Source organism: Phalacrocorax carbo, unplaced genomic scaffold, assembly GCF_963921805.1.
Source record: "Phalacrocorax carbo unplaced genomic scaffold, bPhaCar2.1 SCAFFOLD_76, whole genome shotgun sequence".
Classification (NCBI taxonomy): domain Eukaryota; kingdom Metazoa; phylum Chordata; class Aves; order Suliformes; family Phalacrocoracidae; genus Phalacrocorax; species Phalacrocorax carbo.
Window position 1 is genome coordinate 424,679 of NW_026990414.1, and position 11,760 is coordinate 436,438.

Below are 11,760 nucleotides of genomic sequence, written 5' to 3' on the forward strand. Positions count from 1 at the left end.
GGCGGGGTCTGGATGGAGGAGCCCCAGGTGCGGGCAGTGGGGCTGCCGGTGCCGGCTCCTACCTGGAAAAGGGGTGGTGCCCTGCTCCGGGGGGCCAGTGCGAGCCGAGGGCGGGATGGGGCGGAGCTGTGGCCGAGCGTCAGCGGGCTGCGACTGTAGCGACGGAGGAGGTGAGCGGGAGCTGGGTGGTGGACGGCTGGGTCCCGGGTGAAGCCCCGAGGAGGGCTGCGGCGGGGCAGCGCCGGGTCGGAGCGGGCGGTGGGGAGAGCGAGGCTGTGCTGAGGGCTCGGTGGGGCTTCCGGGTGCATCGGCGGGAGGGACGGTGCCCCGCAGGGTGAGAGAGCGGGGAGGGCGGGCTCGCGGCGTGCCGGGAGCTGTAGTCCTTGTGGCGCGCGGCCGCCGGCCCTGTCACGTGGTTCGCCGGGGCGCGGCGGGAGGCGCGGTGTTCCGGCGCTCGGGTGCCGGGCGGCCGTGCCGCGTACGGACCGCGAGGTGTATTTTTGGGGTTGGATTCGTGTTGATTTCTGGGGGCTTCCAGGTGCGGCCGCTCCCCGAGAAGCGGTGAGTTCCCCGAGAGCTGACAGAAGGGAGGAGGATGATGCTCTTTTCCCCTGCCCAGGACGCCTAAGATGGCCGCCTCCCCGGCTCACCGGAGCTCCCCCTCAGCCTCCCCTGGCCCGCCTTGCCCGCGCGCCTGCCCCCCCCCCCTCGCCCCGCGCGCTTGCCCCCCCTCCCTCGCCCCGCGCGCCTGCCCCCCCCACCCCCTCCCCCGCGCGCCTGCCCCCCCCTCCGGCGCCTGCCCCCCCCCGTCGCCCCTCGCGCCTGCCCCCCCTCCGGCGCCTGCCCCCCCCCACCCCGTCGCCCCGCGCGCCTGCCCCCCCTCCGGCGCCTGCCCCCCCCCACCCCCTCGCCCCGCGCGCCTGCCCCCCCTCCGGCGCCTGCCCCCCCTCCGGCGCCTGCCCCCCCCCTCGCCCCGCGCGCTTGCCCCCCCTCCCTCGCCCCGCGCGCCTGCCCCCCCCACCCCCTCCCCCGCGCGCCTGCCCCCCCTCCGGCGCCTGCCCCCCCCCGTCGCCCCTCGCGCCTGCCCCCCCTCCGGCGCCTGCCCCCCCCCACACCCTCGCCCCGCGCGCCTGCCCCCCCTCCGGCGCCTGCCCCCCCCGTCGCCCCTCGCGCCTGCCCCCCCTCCGGCGCCTGCCCCCCCCACCCCGTCGCCCCGCGCGCCTGCCCCCCCTCCGGCGCCTACCCCCCCCCCCCCCTCGCCCCGCGCGCCTGCCCCCCCTCCGGCGCCTGCCCCCCCCACCCCCTCACCCCGCGCGCCTGCCCCCCCTCCGGCGCCTGCCCCCCCCCCCACCCCCTCGCCCCGCGCGCCTGCCCCCCCTCCGGCGCCTGCCCCCCCCTCCGGCGCCTGCCCCCCCCTCCGGCGCCTGCCCCCCCCTCCGGCGCCTGCCCCCCCCCCCCCCGCGCGCCTGCCCCTGCCCCCCCTCCGGCGCCTGCCCCTTCCCCCCCTCCCCGCGCGCCTGCCCCCCCCCGCCCTCGCCCCACGCGCCTGCCCCCAGCCCCGGCACCTCTCCTGAAGCGTGCTGCGTAGCCCTTGGCCGCCCCCAGGCCCTGTCGTGAAGGCAGCGAGCCGGCCCTCAAGCGCACTGGATTCCCCCTCGGCGCAGGGGCCCTTAGCACTAGCGCAGGGAAGGAGCGGGGGGTCCAGAAGCCCCCTGCGCAAGGAGAGGCTTTGGCCAGGGTCGATCGACGGTAATGATGGTCGCTCTTTCTTCTTTCCCTCTCCCAGAGACCTTGCTGCGGACGTGGTTGTCTGTCCTTCCCCCGGGGATGCCGTTGACTGTGGCCGTCTCAGGCTCACGTGGCTTCTCTCTGCCCGGCCTCGCCGTCCTTGCAGCGCGGGGCTCAAAAGGGATAGACAAAGCCCTTCCCGGCTGTGGACAGGACCTGCCTCGGCTGAAGCTGGAGACACCAACGAAAGGTAAAGAAGAAGAAATTGAAGGCGCTCTGGCTGACAGCTGCCTTCCTGCCGCAGGCAAGAGAGAGCCTGTCCCTGCAGGTGAGGGAGGAAGGATCCCCCTTCGTAGCCCGCAGCGGGCCAGGCCGACGTGCACCGCAGGGTCTGTACGCGTAACCCGGAGTTCGGTACGGGCGTGTAGTGCACGAGCGAGCTAGGCCACGTGCCTAGGAAGCCTCATCTTGTAAGAGCTGTAAGACACCCATGTATCCTCTTTAGGTGGAGGATGGCCTAGAGTCTGGAGCTGCAGAAGAGGCAGGGAGGAGAGAAGGGGAAACAAGCATCTGAACGGCTAAATTGTGCCAGCAGCGCTGAGAGCGAGAGTCACGGTGAGTCTTGGGCCACTGGGGCCCCATTGCCTCTCTTGTGCATCCTGGGCCCTCCCTGTCTCTCCCCTGGCCCACTCTCTTTCCTTACCTGCTGCAAAATTTTTTTTTTTGCGCTCCCCCCCCCGCACCGTCTTTCTCCATCTCGCTCTGAGTGGCTCCCTGCCTCCCTGTCTTTTCAGTCCTCCCTCTCTCTGTCCTGTAGCCTGTGGCTACTTTTTCTTTCTCTCCCTCTCTCTCCCTGGCTCTGGCTCTGTTTTTTTGTATTCCTCCTGCTCTGTCCTGTAGCCTGTCGGTATTTTGTCTTTCTCTGGCTCTCTTGGTGTGACTCCCTGTGTTACTGAAAAACGTGGTAAAATTGGAAACAACTCTGTAACTCCAATTTAGTATTAAAGAGCAGGCATTCTTTATTCACGGCGCCAGATGCACGGGGGATCGCTCCTCCTAACGTGCGTACCTCACGCACCTTTCCCCTACAATTTATAGCTCAAAATTTTACGTAGTCAGACATATTCATTATTGTCCTGTCTACTGATTGGTACAAACTTGCTCTTTCCTTATGTAAATTACTGCGCAGGCTCGGTTGTCCTCTTCTGAGTAGGTGGTGTTACTTGAGTCGGTGGTGGTCCGTGAGTCGGTGGTCGCGATCTTCCCCCTGCCGGAATTACCTTTTACCTTCTTGGCTCTTAATCTTGCCAGTCTTGGCTAGTTTTCTCAGTCCGCTACACGAAACCGCGTTTTGTCATCCCTTTCTGACAGAAGCACATTGCCTATTGTTCTGTTCACATTAATGATTACCTAGGGACTAAAATGCAGATCAACAGATACACTGATTCGTACGCTCCATGTTCCCATAGTGTAACAACGTCTCTGGTTGATTGATTTCATCGCTTTGGTTACACTTGTTCCTGTTGTTCTGTTTCTTCTTTTTTGGCTTTGTGTGATCCTGTTTTTCTCTGCCTCTCGCTTTTCCCAGCTCCCCGTCCCTCACTTTTAATGCCCGTTATCCTTCACCAACTCACTCTTCCTTGGTTCCCGTCCCCGTTTCTGAATTCCTCCTGCTTTGCCACGTAGCCCGTGACATTTTCTTAATCTCTCTGTCTGCCTCAACGCTCCCCCCGCGCTTTTTATTCGTCTTCTCTGCTCTGTACCCTGCTACTGTTCTTGCCTTTCTGAGTTCTTCTCTGTCCAGCTCCCTTTCCCTATTCTTGAATTCTTGCTCTTCCTGCACCCACCGCTGTTCCCTGTGATCTCCATCTCTCTCTGTCCAGCTCCCTGTCCCTAGGTTTTAATTCCTGCCTCTGCCCACTGTAGCCTGTCTAGATTTTTCTCTCGGCCCCTCTCTGTCCGGCTCCCTCTCTCTGTGTTCTAATTCCACGTTCTCTGTCACGTAGACCCGTGCTGTTTGTTTGTCCTCATCTCTCTCTGTCTAGCTCCTTGCTGCTATGATTTATTGCCCAATTTCCTCCCTCTCTGTCTTGCTAGCCCATTGCTGTTGGTTTGTTTTCACTTGTTTCTTCGTTTGTCTCTGTCTGCCTCCCAGTGCCTGATCTTTAATTCCTCCTTCCCCCTAGGCCGCTGTTCCTTTTTTCCATACTACATTGTGTTCTCTTTGGCATCTTTTCCTTATTCCTCGGTTCCCTCCTCGCTGCCCTGTGGACCGTCCCCATTTTATTGTTGCCTCTCCCTCCCTCTCTCTGGCTTCTTACCCCTGTTTTTTAAATTCCTCCCTCTCTTCCCTGGTGGCCGTGAGATCTTTAGCCTTTCTCCGTCTCTTTCTGCCCAGCTCTCTGTGTCTATTCGTTAATTCTTCCCTCTCTGCCCTGTAGCCTGTAGATTTTGTCCTTTCTGGCTTCCCCATGTCCCTATTTTAGAATTGGTTCTCTCTCTTCTTTCTGTACGCATTGCGATTCCTGTTGCTCTCCGTCTCCCTTTTGGTGTATTTTCTTTTTCCTCTGGCTCCCTGTCCCTAATTGTTAATTCCCTCCCTGCTCATGCTCTGTACCACGTAGCCCCGTGGTTCGTTTTGTGGTGTTCCCTCCCCGGCCCCTTCCCTCTGTCGTTGGCTGTCTCGGCTCCCTGTCCCTGTGGCTTCTTTCTTCCCTCTCTGCCCTGTTCTTGTCGCTTTTCTTGTCTTTCTCCATCTTGCTCTGTCAGCTTTCTGCCCCTAGTCTTCATTCCTCCCTCGCTGTCGTGCTGCCTGCCCCAGGTTCTTTGTGTGTTTCCAGCCTGCTCCTCATCGTTCTTTCTTGGTCTCTGTCCTGCTCTTCCCACTTTCTGCTGCCTCTCTTCCCCTCTCTGCTGCTTTTATCTCCACCTCTGACAGGCTCCCTCTCTGTGTTCTAATTCCACGTTCTCTGTCACGTAGACCCGTGCTGTTTGTCCTCATCTCTCTCTGTCCAGCTCCTTGCTGCTATGATTTATTGCCCAATTTCCTCCCTCTCTGTCTTGCTAGCCCATTGCTGTTGGTTTGTTTTCACTTGTTTCTTCGTTTGTCTCTGTCTGCCTCCCAGTGCCTGATCTTTAATTCCTCCTTCCCCCTAGGCCGCTGTTCCTTTTTTCCATACTACATTGTGTTCTCTTTGGCCTCTTTTCCTTATTCCTCGGTTCCCTCCTCGCTGCCCTGTGGCCCATCCCCATTTTATTGTTGCCTCTCTCTCCCTCTCTCTGGCTTCTTGCCCCTGTTTTTTAAATTCTTCCCTCTCTTCCCTGGTGGCCGTGTGATCTTTAGCCTTTCTCCGTCTCTTTCTGCCCAGCTCTCTGTGTCTATTCGTTAATTCTTCCCTCTCTGCCCTGTAGCCTGTAGCTTTTGTCCTTTCTGGCTTCCCCATGTCCCTATTTTACAATTGGTTCTCTCTCTTCTTTCTGTACGCATTGCGATTCCTGTTGCTCTCCGTCTCCCTTTTGGTGTATTTTCTTTTTCCTCTGACTCCCTGTCCCTAATTGTTAATTCCCTCCCTGCTCATGCTCTGTACCACGTAGCCCCGTGGTTCGTTTTGTGGTTTTCCCTCCCCGGCCCCTTCCCTCTGTCGTTGGCTGTCTCAGCTCCCTGTCCCTGTGGCTTCTTTCTTCCCTCTCTGCCCTGTTCTTGTCGCTTTTCTTGTCTTTCTCCATCTTGCTCTGTCAGCTTTCTGCCCCTAGTCTTCATTCCTCCCTCGCTGTCGTGCTGCCTGCCCCAGGTTCTTTGTGTGTTTCCAGCCTGCTCCACATCGTTCTTTCTTGGTCTCTGTCCTGCTCTTCCCTCTTTCTGCTGCCTCTCTTCCCCTCTCTGCTGCTTTTATCTCCACCTCTGACAGGCTCCCTCTCTGTGTTCTAATTCCACGTTCTCTGTCACGTAGACCCGTGCTGTTTGTTTGTCCTCATCTCTCTCTGTCCAGCTCCTTGCTGCTATGATTTATTGCCCAATTTCCTCCCTCTCTGTCTTGCTAGCCCATTGCTGTTGGTTTGTTTTCACTTGTTTCTTCGTTTGTCTCTGTCTGCCTCCCAGTGCCTGATCTTTAATTCCTCCTTCCCCCTAGGCCGCTGTTCCTTTTTTCCATACTACATTGTGTTCTCTTTGGCCTCTTTCTCATTCCTCGGTTCCCTCCTCGCTGCCCTGTGGCCCGTCCCCATTTTATTGTTGCCTCTCTCTCCCTCTCTCTGGCTTCTTGCCCCTGTTTTTTAAATTCCTCCCTCTCTTCCCTGGTGGCCGTGTGATCTTTAGCCTTTCTCCGTCTCTTTCTGCCCAGCTCTCTGTGTCTATTCGTTAATTCTTCCCTCTCTGCCCTGTAGCCTGTAGATTTTGTCCTTTCTGGCTTCCCCATGTCCCTATTTTAGAATTGGTTCTCTCTCTTCTTTCTGTACGCATTGCGATTCCTGTTGCTCTCCGTCTCCCTTTTGGTGTATTTTCTTTTTCCTCTGACTCCCTGTCCCTAATTGTTAATTCCCTCCCTGCTCATGCTCTGTACCACGTAGCCCCGTGGTTCGTTTTGTGGTGTTCCCTCCCCGGCCCCTTCCCTCTGTCGTTGGCTGTCTAGGCTCCCTGTCCCTGTGGCTTCTTTCTTCCCTCTCTGCCCTGTTCTTGTCGCTTTTCTTGTCTTTCTCCATCTTGCTCTGTCAGCTTTCTGCCCCTAGTCTTCATTCCTCCCTCGCTGTCGTGCTGCCTGCCCCAGGTTCTTTGTGTGTTTCCAGCCTGCTCCTCATCGTTCTTTCTTGGTCTCTGTCCTGCTCTTCCCACTTTCTGCTGCCTCTCTTCCCCTCTCTGCTGCTTTTATCTCCACCTCTGACAGGCTCCCTCTCTGTGTTCTAATTCCACGTTCTCTGTCACGTAGACCCGTGCTGTTTGTCCTCATCTCTCTCTGTCCAGCTCCTTGCTGCTATGATTTATTGCCCAATTTCCTCCCTCTCTGTCTTGCTAGCCCATTGCTGTTGGTTTGTTTTCACTTGTTTCTTCGTTTGTCTCTGTCTGCCTCCCAGTGCCTGATCTTTAATTCCTCCTTCCCCCTAGGCCGCTGTTCCTTTTTTCCATACTACATTGTGTTCTCTTTGGCCTCTTTTCCTTATTCCTCGGTTCCCTCCTCGCTGCCCTGTGGCCCGTCCCCATTTTATTGTTGCCTCTCTCTCCCTCTCTCTGGCTTCTTGCCCCTGTTTTTTAAATTCTTCCCTCTCTTCCCTGGTGGCCGTGTGATCTTTAGCCTTTCTCCGTCTCTTTCTGCCCAGCTCTCTGTGTCTATTCGTTAATTCTTCCCTCTCTGCCCTGTAGCCTGTAGCTTTTGTCCTTTCTGGCTTCCCCATGTCCCTATTTTAGAATTGGTTCTCTCTCTTCTTTCTGTACGCATTGCGATTCCTGTTGCTCTCCGTCTCCCTTTTGGTGTATTTTCTTTTTCCTCTGACTCCCTGTCCCTAATTGTTAATTCCCTCCCTGCTCATGCTCTGTACCACGTAGCCCCGTGGTTCGTTTTGTGGTTTTCCCTCCCCGGCCCCTTCCCTCTGTCGTTGGCTGTCTCAGCTCCCTGTCCCTGTGGCTTCTTTCTTCCCTCTCTGCCCTGTTCTTGTCGCTTTTCTTGTCTTTCTCCATCTTGCTCTGTCAGCTTTCTGCCCCTAGTCTTCATTCCTCCCTCGCTGTCGTGCTGCCTGCCCCAGGTTCTTTGTGTGTTTCCAGCCTGCTCCTCATCGTTCTTTCTTGGTCTCTGTCCTGCTCTTCCCTCTTTCTGCTGCCTCTCTTCCCCTCTCTGCTGCTTTTATCTCCACCTCTGACAGGCTCCCTCTCTGTGTTCTAATTCCACGTTCTCTGTCACGTAGACCCGTGCTGTTTGTTTGTCCTCATCTCTCTCTGTCCAGCTCCTTGCTGCTATGATTTATTGCCCAATTTCCTCCCTCTCTGTCTTGCTAGCCCATTGCTGTTGGTTTGTTTTCACTTGTTTCTTCGTTTGTCTCTGTCTGCCTCCCAGTGCCTGATCTTTAATTCCTCCTTCCCCCTAGGCCGCTGTTCCTTTTTTCCATACTACATTGTGTTCTCTTTGGCCTCTTTCTCATTCCTCGGTTCCCTCCTCGCTGCCCTGTGGCCCGTCCCCATTTTATTGTTGCCTCTCTCTCCCTCTCTCTGGCTTCTTGCCCCTGTTTTTTAAATTCCTCCCTCTCTTCCCTGGTGGCCGTGTGATCTTTAGCCTTTCTCCGTCTCTTTCTGCCCAGCTCTCTGTGTCTATTCGTTAATTCTTCCCTCTCTGCCCTGTAGCCTGTAGCTTTTGTCCTTTCTGGCTTCCCCATGTCCCTATTTTAGAATTGGTTCTCTCTTCTTTCTGTACGCATTGCGATTCCTGTTGCTCTCCATCTCCCTTTTGGTGTATTTTCTTTTTCCTCTGGCTCCCTGTCCCTAATTGTTAATTCCCTCCCTGCTCATGCTCTGTACCACGTAGCCCCATGGTTTGTTTTGTGGTGTTCCCTCCCCGGCCCCTTCCCTCTGTCGTTGGCTGTCTCGGCTCCCTGTCCCTGTGGCTTCTTTCTTCCCTCTCTGCCCTGTTCTTGTCGCTTTTCTTGTCTTTCTCTATCGCACTCGGTCCAGCTTCCTGCCCCTATTCTTCTTTCCTCCCTCGCTGTCGTGCTGCCTGCCCCAGGTTCTTTGTGCGTCTCCAGCCTGCTCCTCTTCCTTCTTTGTTGGTCTGTGTCCTGCTCTTCCCTCTTTCTGCTGCCTCTCTTCCCCTCTCTCTGCTGCTTGTATCTCCACCTCCGTCAGGCTCCCTGTCCTTCTCTGGCCGTCCTGTTCCCTGCCTCATGCTTTCTCACTACACGTACACACGTCCCCCCCGCCCCATCCAGCCGCATGCCGCTTTTCTCTTCTCTCTTCCTACTGTCCTGTGCCCTGCTCCTTATCTTTGGTGGCCTCCCCCTCTGCCCAGCAGCCCGTCGCTCCAGGAGCCAGGCGACGGACGGTCCCTTCCCTGCCAAACCAGGACAAGCGTGTGCCGTGGTTTAGCCCCAGCTGGCAACTCTGCACCAGGGAGTTGCTTGCTCACTCCACCCGCTATGCTTTTCCCAGTCTCTGTCTGCCTCCTTGCCTGTCCCTGCCTCTGTCTCCTTTTCGGGCTGCACAGTTCTCCAAAGCTTTTTGGTCTTCTGCCAATACTGCCCTGCACCCCGTCGCCTTCTATGTTGCCTTCCTATACCTCTCCTTTTCTGGCTCCACACCTGCTATTATTTCTTTCTTCCCTATTACTTGTAAAAATTGCATTTCCAGGTCTGCCTCTACCCAGCGACCTATCTCCATTGAAGTGACTCCCTCTGCTCTGCCCCGGTTTGCTCTTCCTACGTCCTTTCTCTGTGGCCATCTATCCATCTCCCTCTCTTGATATTTCACTTCTACCCATGTGGCCAGAACCCCGTTGATTTCTACATTTGTGCTGCCTGTCTACGTTGATTTCCACATCCACGTTTGTTTCTTCCTGCCTGTCCTCAACTAAATCACTTTTTCAGTTTTGTTTGTCTTCACTGATTTAGTTTGCGGACCTTATTTCTTACTTTTTCCTGTCTGTCCCTTACCCCATTGCTTTTAAAATTCTCTTTCTAGGTTTAGTTTTACGAAGCTGCCAATCCCTAATTTTAAGGGTTATTTGTTGTCCGTGCACCCCATTGCTTTTAAAATATTTTATCAAGGTCACTGTTTATTTTTTTAATAGACCTAAGGTTGGAAGAGACCTGTGATATCATTGAGTCCAGTCATCAACCCCATACTACCATGGCTCCTAAAGCACGTCCTCAAGTGCCACGTGTACGCATCTTTCTAACGCCTCCAGGGAGGGCAACTGCACCACCTCTCTGGGCAGCCTGTTCCAATACCTGATGACTCTTCAGGTAAAGAAATTTTTCCTAATACCCTATCTGATCATTCCCTGATGGAACTCGACACCATTTCCTCTTGTCCAATCGCTAGCTCATTGGGAAAAGAAACCTACACCCAGTTCACTACAACCTCCTTTGAGCCTTCTCTTCTGCAGACTTAAACCACCCCAGTTCCCTCAGCCGCTCTTCATAAGGCTTGTTTTCCAGACCCTTCCCCAAGCTTTGTTGCCCTTCTCTGGACATACTCCAACTACTCAATGTCCTTTTTGTACTGAAGGGCCCAAAAGGGAACACGATACTCAAGGTACGGCCTCACCAGTGCCAAGTCAGGGGTACAATCACTTCCCTACTCCTGCTGGCCACACTATTTTTGATACAAGGCAGGACCCCATCGGCCTCCTTCCCAACCCAGGCGGACTGCTGCCTCACGTTCAGCCGGCTGTCAACCGGCACCCCCGGGTCCTTCTCTGCCACACAGTTTTCCAGCCGCTATTCCCCAAGCCTATTGCATCGGGTCGTTGTGACCCGAGCACGGGACCTGGCACTCAGCCTTGTTAATTCTCATAGAACTGATGTCAGGCCATGGGTCCAGCCTGTCCAGATCCCTCTGCAGAGCCTTCCTACCCTCAGACAGATGAACACTCCCGGCCAACTTGGTATCATCTGCAAACTTACTGAAGGCACACTGTCCCCTCATTCAGATCATTGATAAAGACATGGAACAAGACTAGTCCTAAAGTTGACCCCTGGGGAACAGCGCTCATGACCAGCCACAAATTTGATTTAACTTCTTTCACCACTACTCTTGGGGCTCAGCCATCCAGCTAGTTTTGTACTCAGCAAAGAGTACACCTGTCCAAGCTAGGAACCACCAGCTTCTCCAGCAAAATGCTGTGGGAGACAGTGTCAAAGGCTTTACTGAAGTACAGGTAGATAACATCCACGGCCCTTCCCTCATCCACTGGGTGGGTCACCTGGTCATAGAAGGAGACTGGGTTGGTCAGGCAGAACCTGCCTTTCAAGAACCTGTGGTGTCTGGGCCTGATCCCCTGGTCATCCTGTACATGCCTGGTGAATGCACTGAAGGTGACCCATTACTACCCTGGTGATAAACAGCCAGTCTACTAGAGACTGAGGCCAAGAAGGCATCAAGTACCTCAGTCTATTCCTCAGTGGCAGCATTCCCCACCCCGGCCCCAGTAGAGGATGGAGATTCTCTTTGGCTCTCTTTCTGCTGGTAGCATATGTGTAAAAGCATGTTTTGTCATCTCTAACAACAGTGGCCAGTTGAGTTCTAGCTGGGCTTTTGCCTTCCTGGTTTGCTCTCCGATTGGCATAACAAGCTCTGTGTTCTGTTCTTGACTTGCCTACCCAGTCTTCAAAAGCAGTAAACTCTCCTTTCCCCTCACCCCCCACCGAGCCACCACAAAAGCTCTCTGTTCAGCCAGGCCTGTCATCTTCCTGCCCGTTTGTCTTACTACACACGGGGACAACCTGGTTCTGTACCTTCCAGATTTCCTTCTTGAACGTCCAGCCTTCCAGGACCCCTTAGCCCTTCAGGACTTCCTCCCAAGGAACCCTTTTAACCAGCGTCCCGAAGAGTCCAAAGCCTGCCCTCCGCAAGTCCACGGTATAGATTTTGCCAGCCCCCCTTCCTTATTTTGCCAGGCATCAGGAATTCCATCAGGGTGCAGTCGCTAGGCACAAAATGGCTTCCAACCCCCCCATCTCCCACCAGTTCTTCTGTTTCTAAAGAGCAGGTCAGTCGAGGCACCTCCCCAGTAGGCTCATTTACCAGCTGCATCAGGAAGTTACCTTCCACGTGCTCCACGAACCTCCTAGACAGTTTCCTCTGCTGCGTTTTCTTTCCAGCAGACATCTGGTAAGTTCAAGTGCCCTGTGAAAATAAGGGGTAGCAATTGGGAGAGTTCTGCCAGCTGCCTGTAGAATTCTTCAGCTACTTCTTCATTACAGTCAGGTGGTCTACAGCAGACCCCCAGCTGGATACCTGCCTCGTTGGCCTTTCCCCTCATCCTTACCCATAAGCCATCAACCTCATCCTCCCAATCATTGAGCTCTCTACAGCCAAAACAGTACGTAACATAC

The 11,760-nt window shown here is 55.5% G+C and overlaps 1 long non-coding RNA gene across 1 annotated transcript in view; it reads left to right on the forward strand.

Moving 5' to 3' along the window:
- LOC135311183 (uncharacterized) overlaps window positions 1-8,821 on the forward strand; it is a 42,737-nt gene extending 33,916 nt beyond the window's left edge. The window contains exons 3-4 of the long non-coding RNA XR_010370991.1: window positions 2,234-2,343; window positions 8,718-8,821. This is a non-coding gene — a long non-coding RNA (uncharacterized LOC135311183). The remainder of the gene's footprint in view (window positions 1-2,233; window positions 2,344-8,717) is intronic.
- Window positions 8,822-11,760: the final 2,939 nt, after the last annotated feature.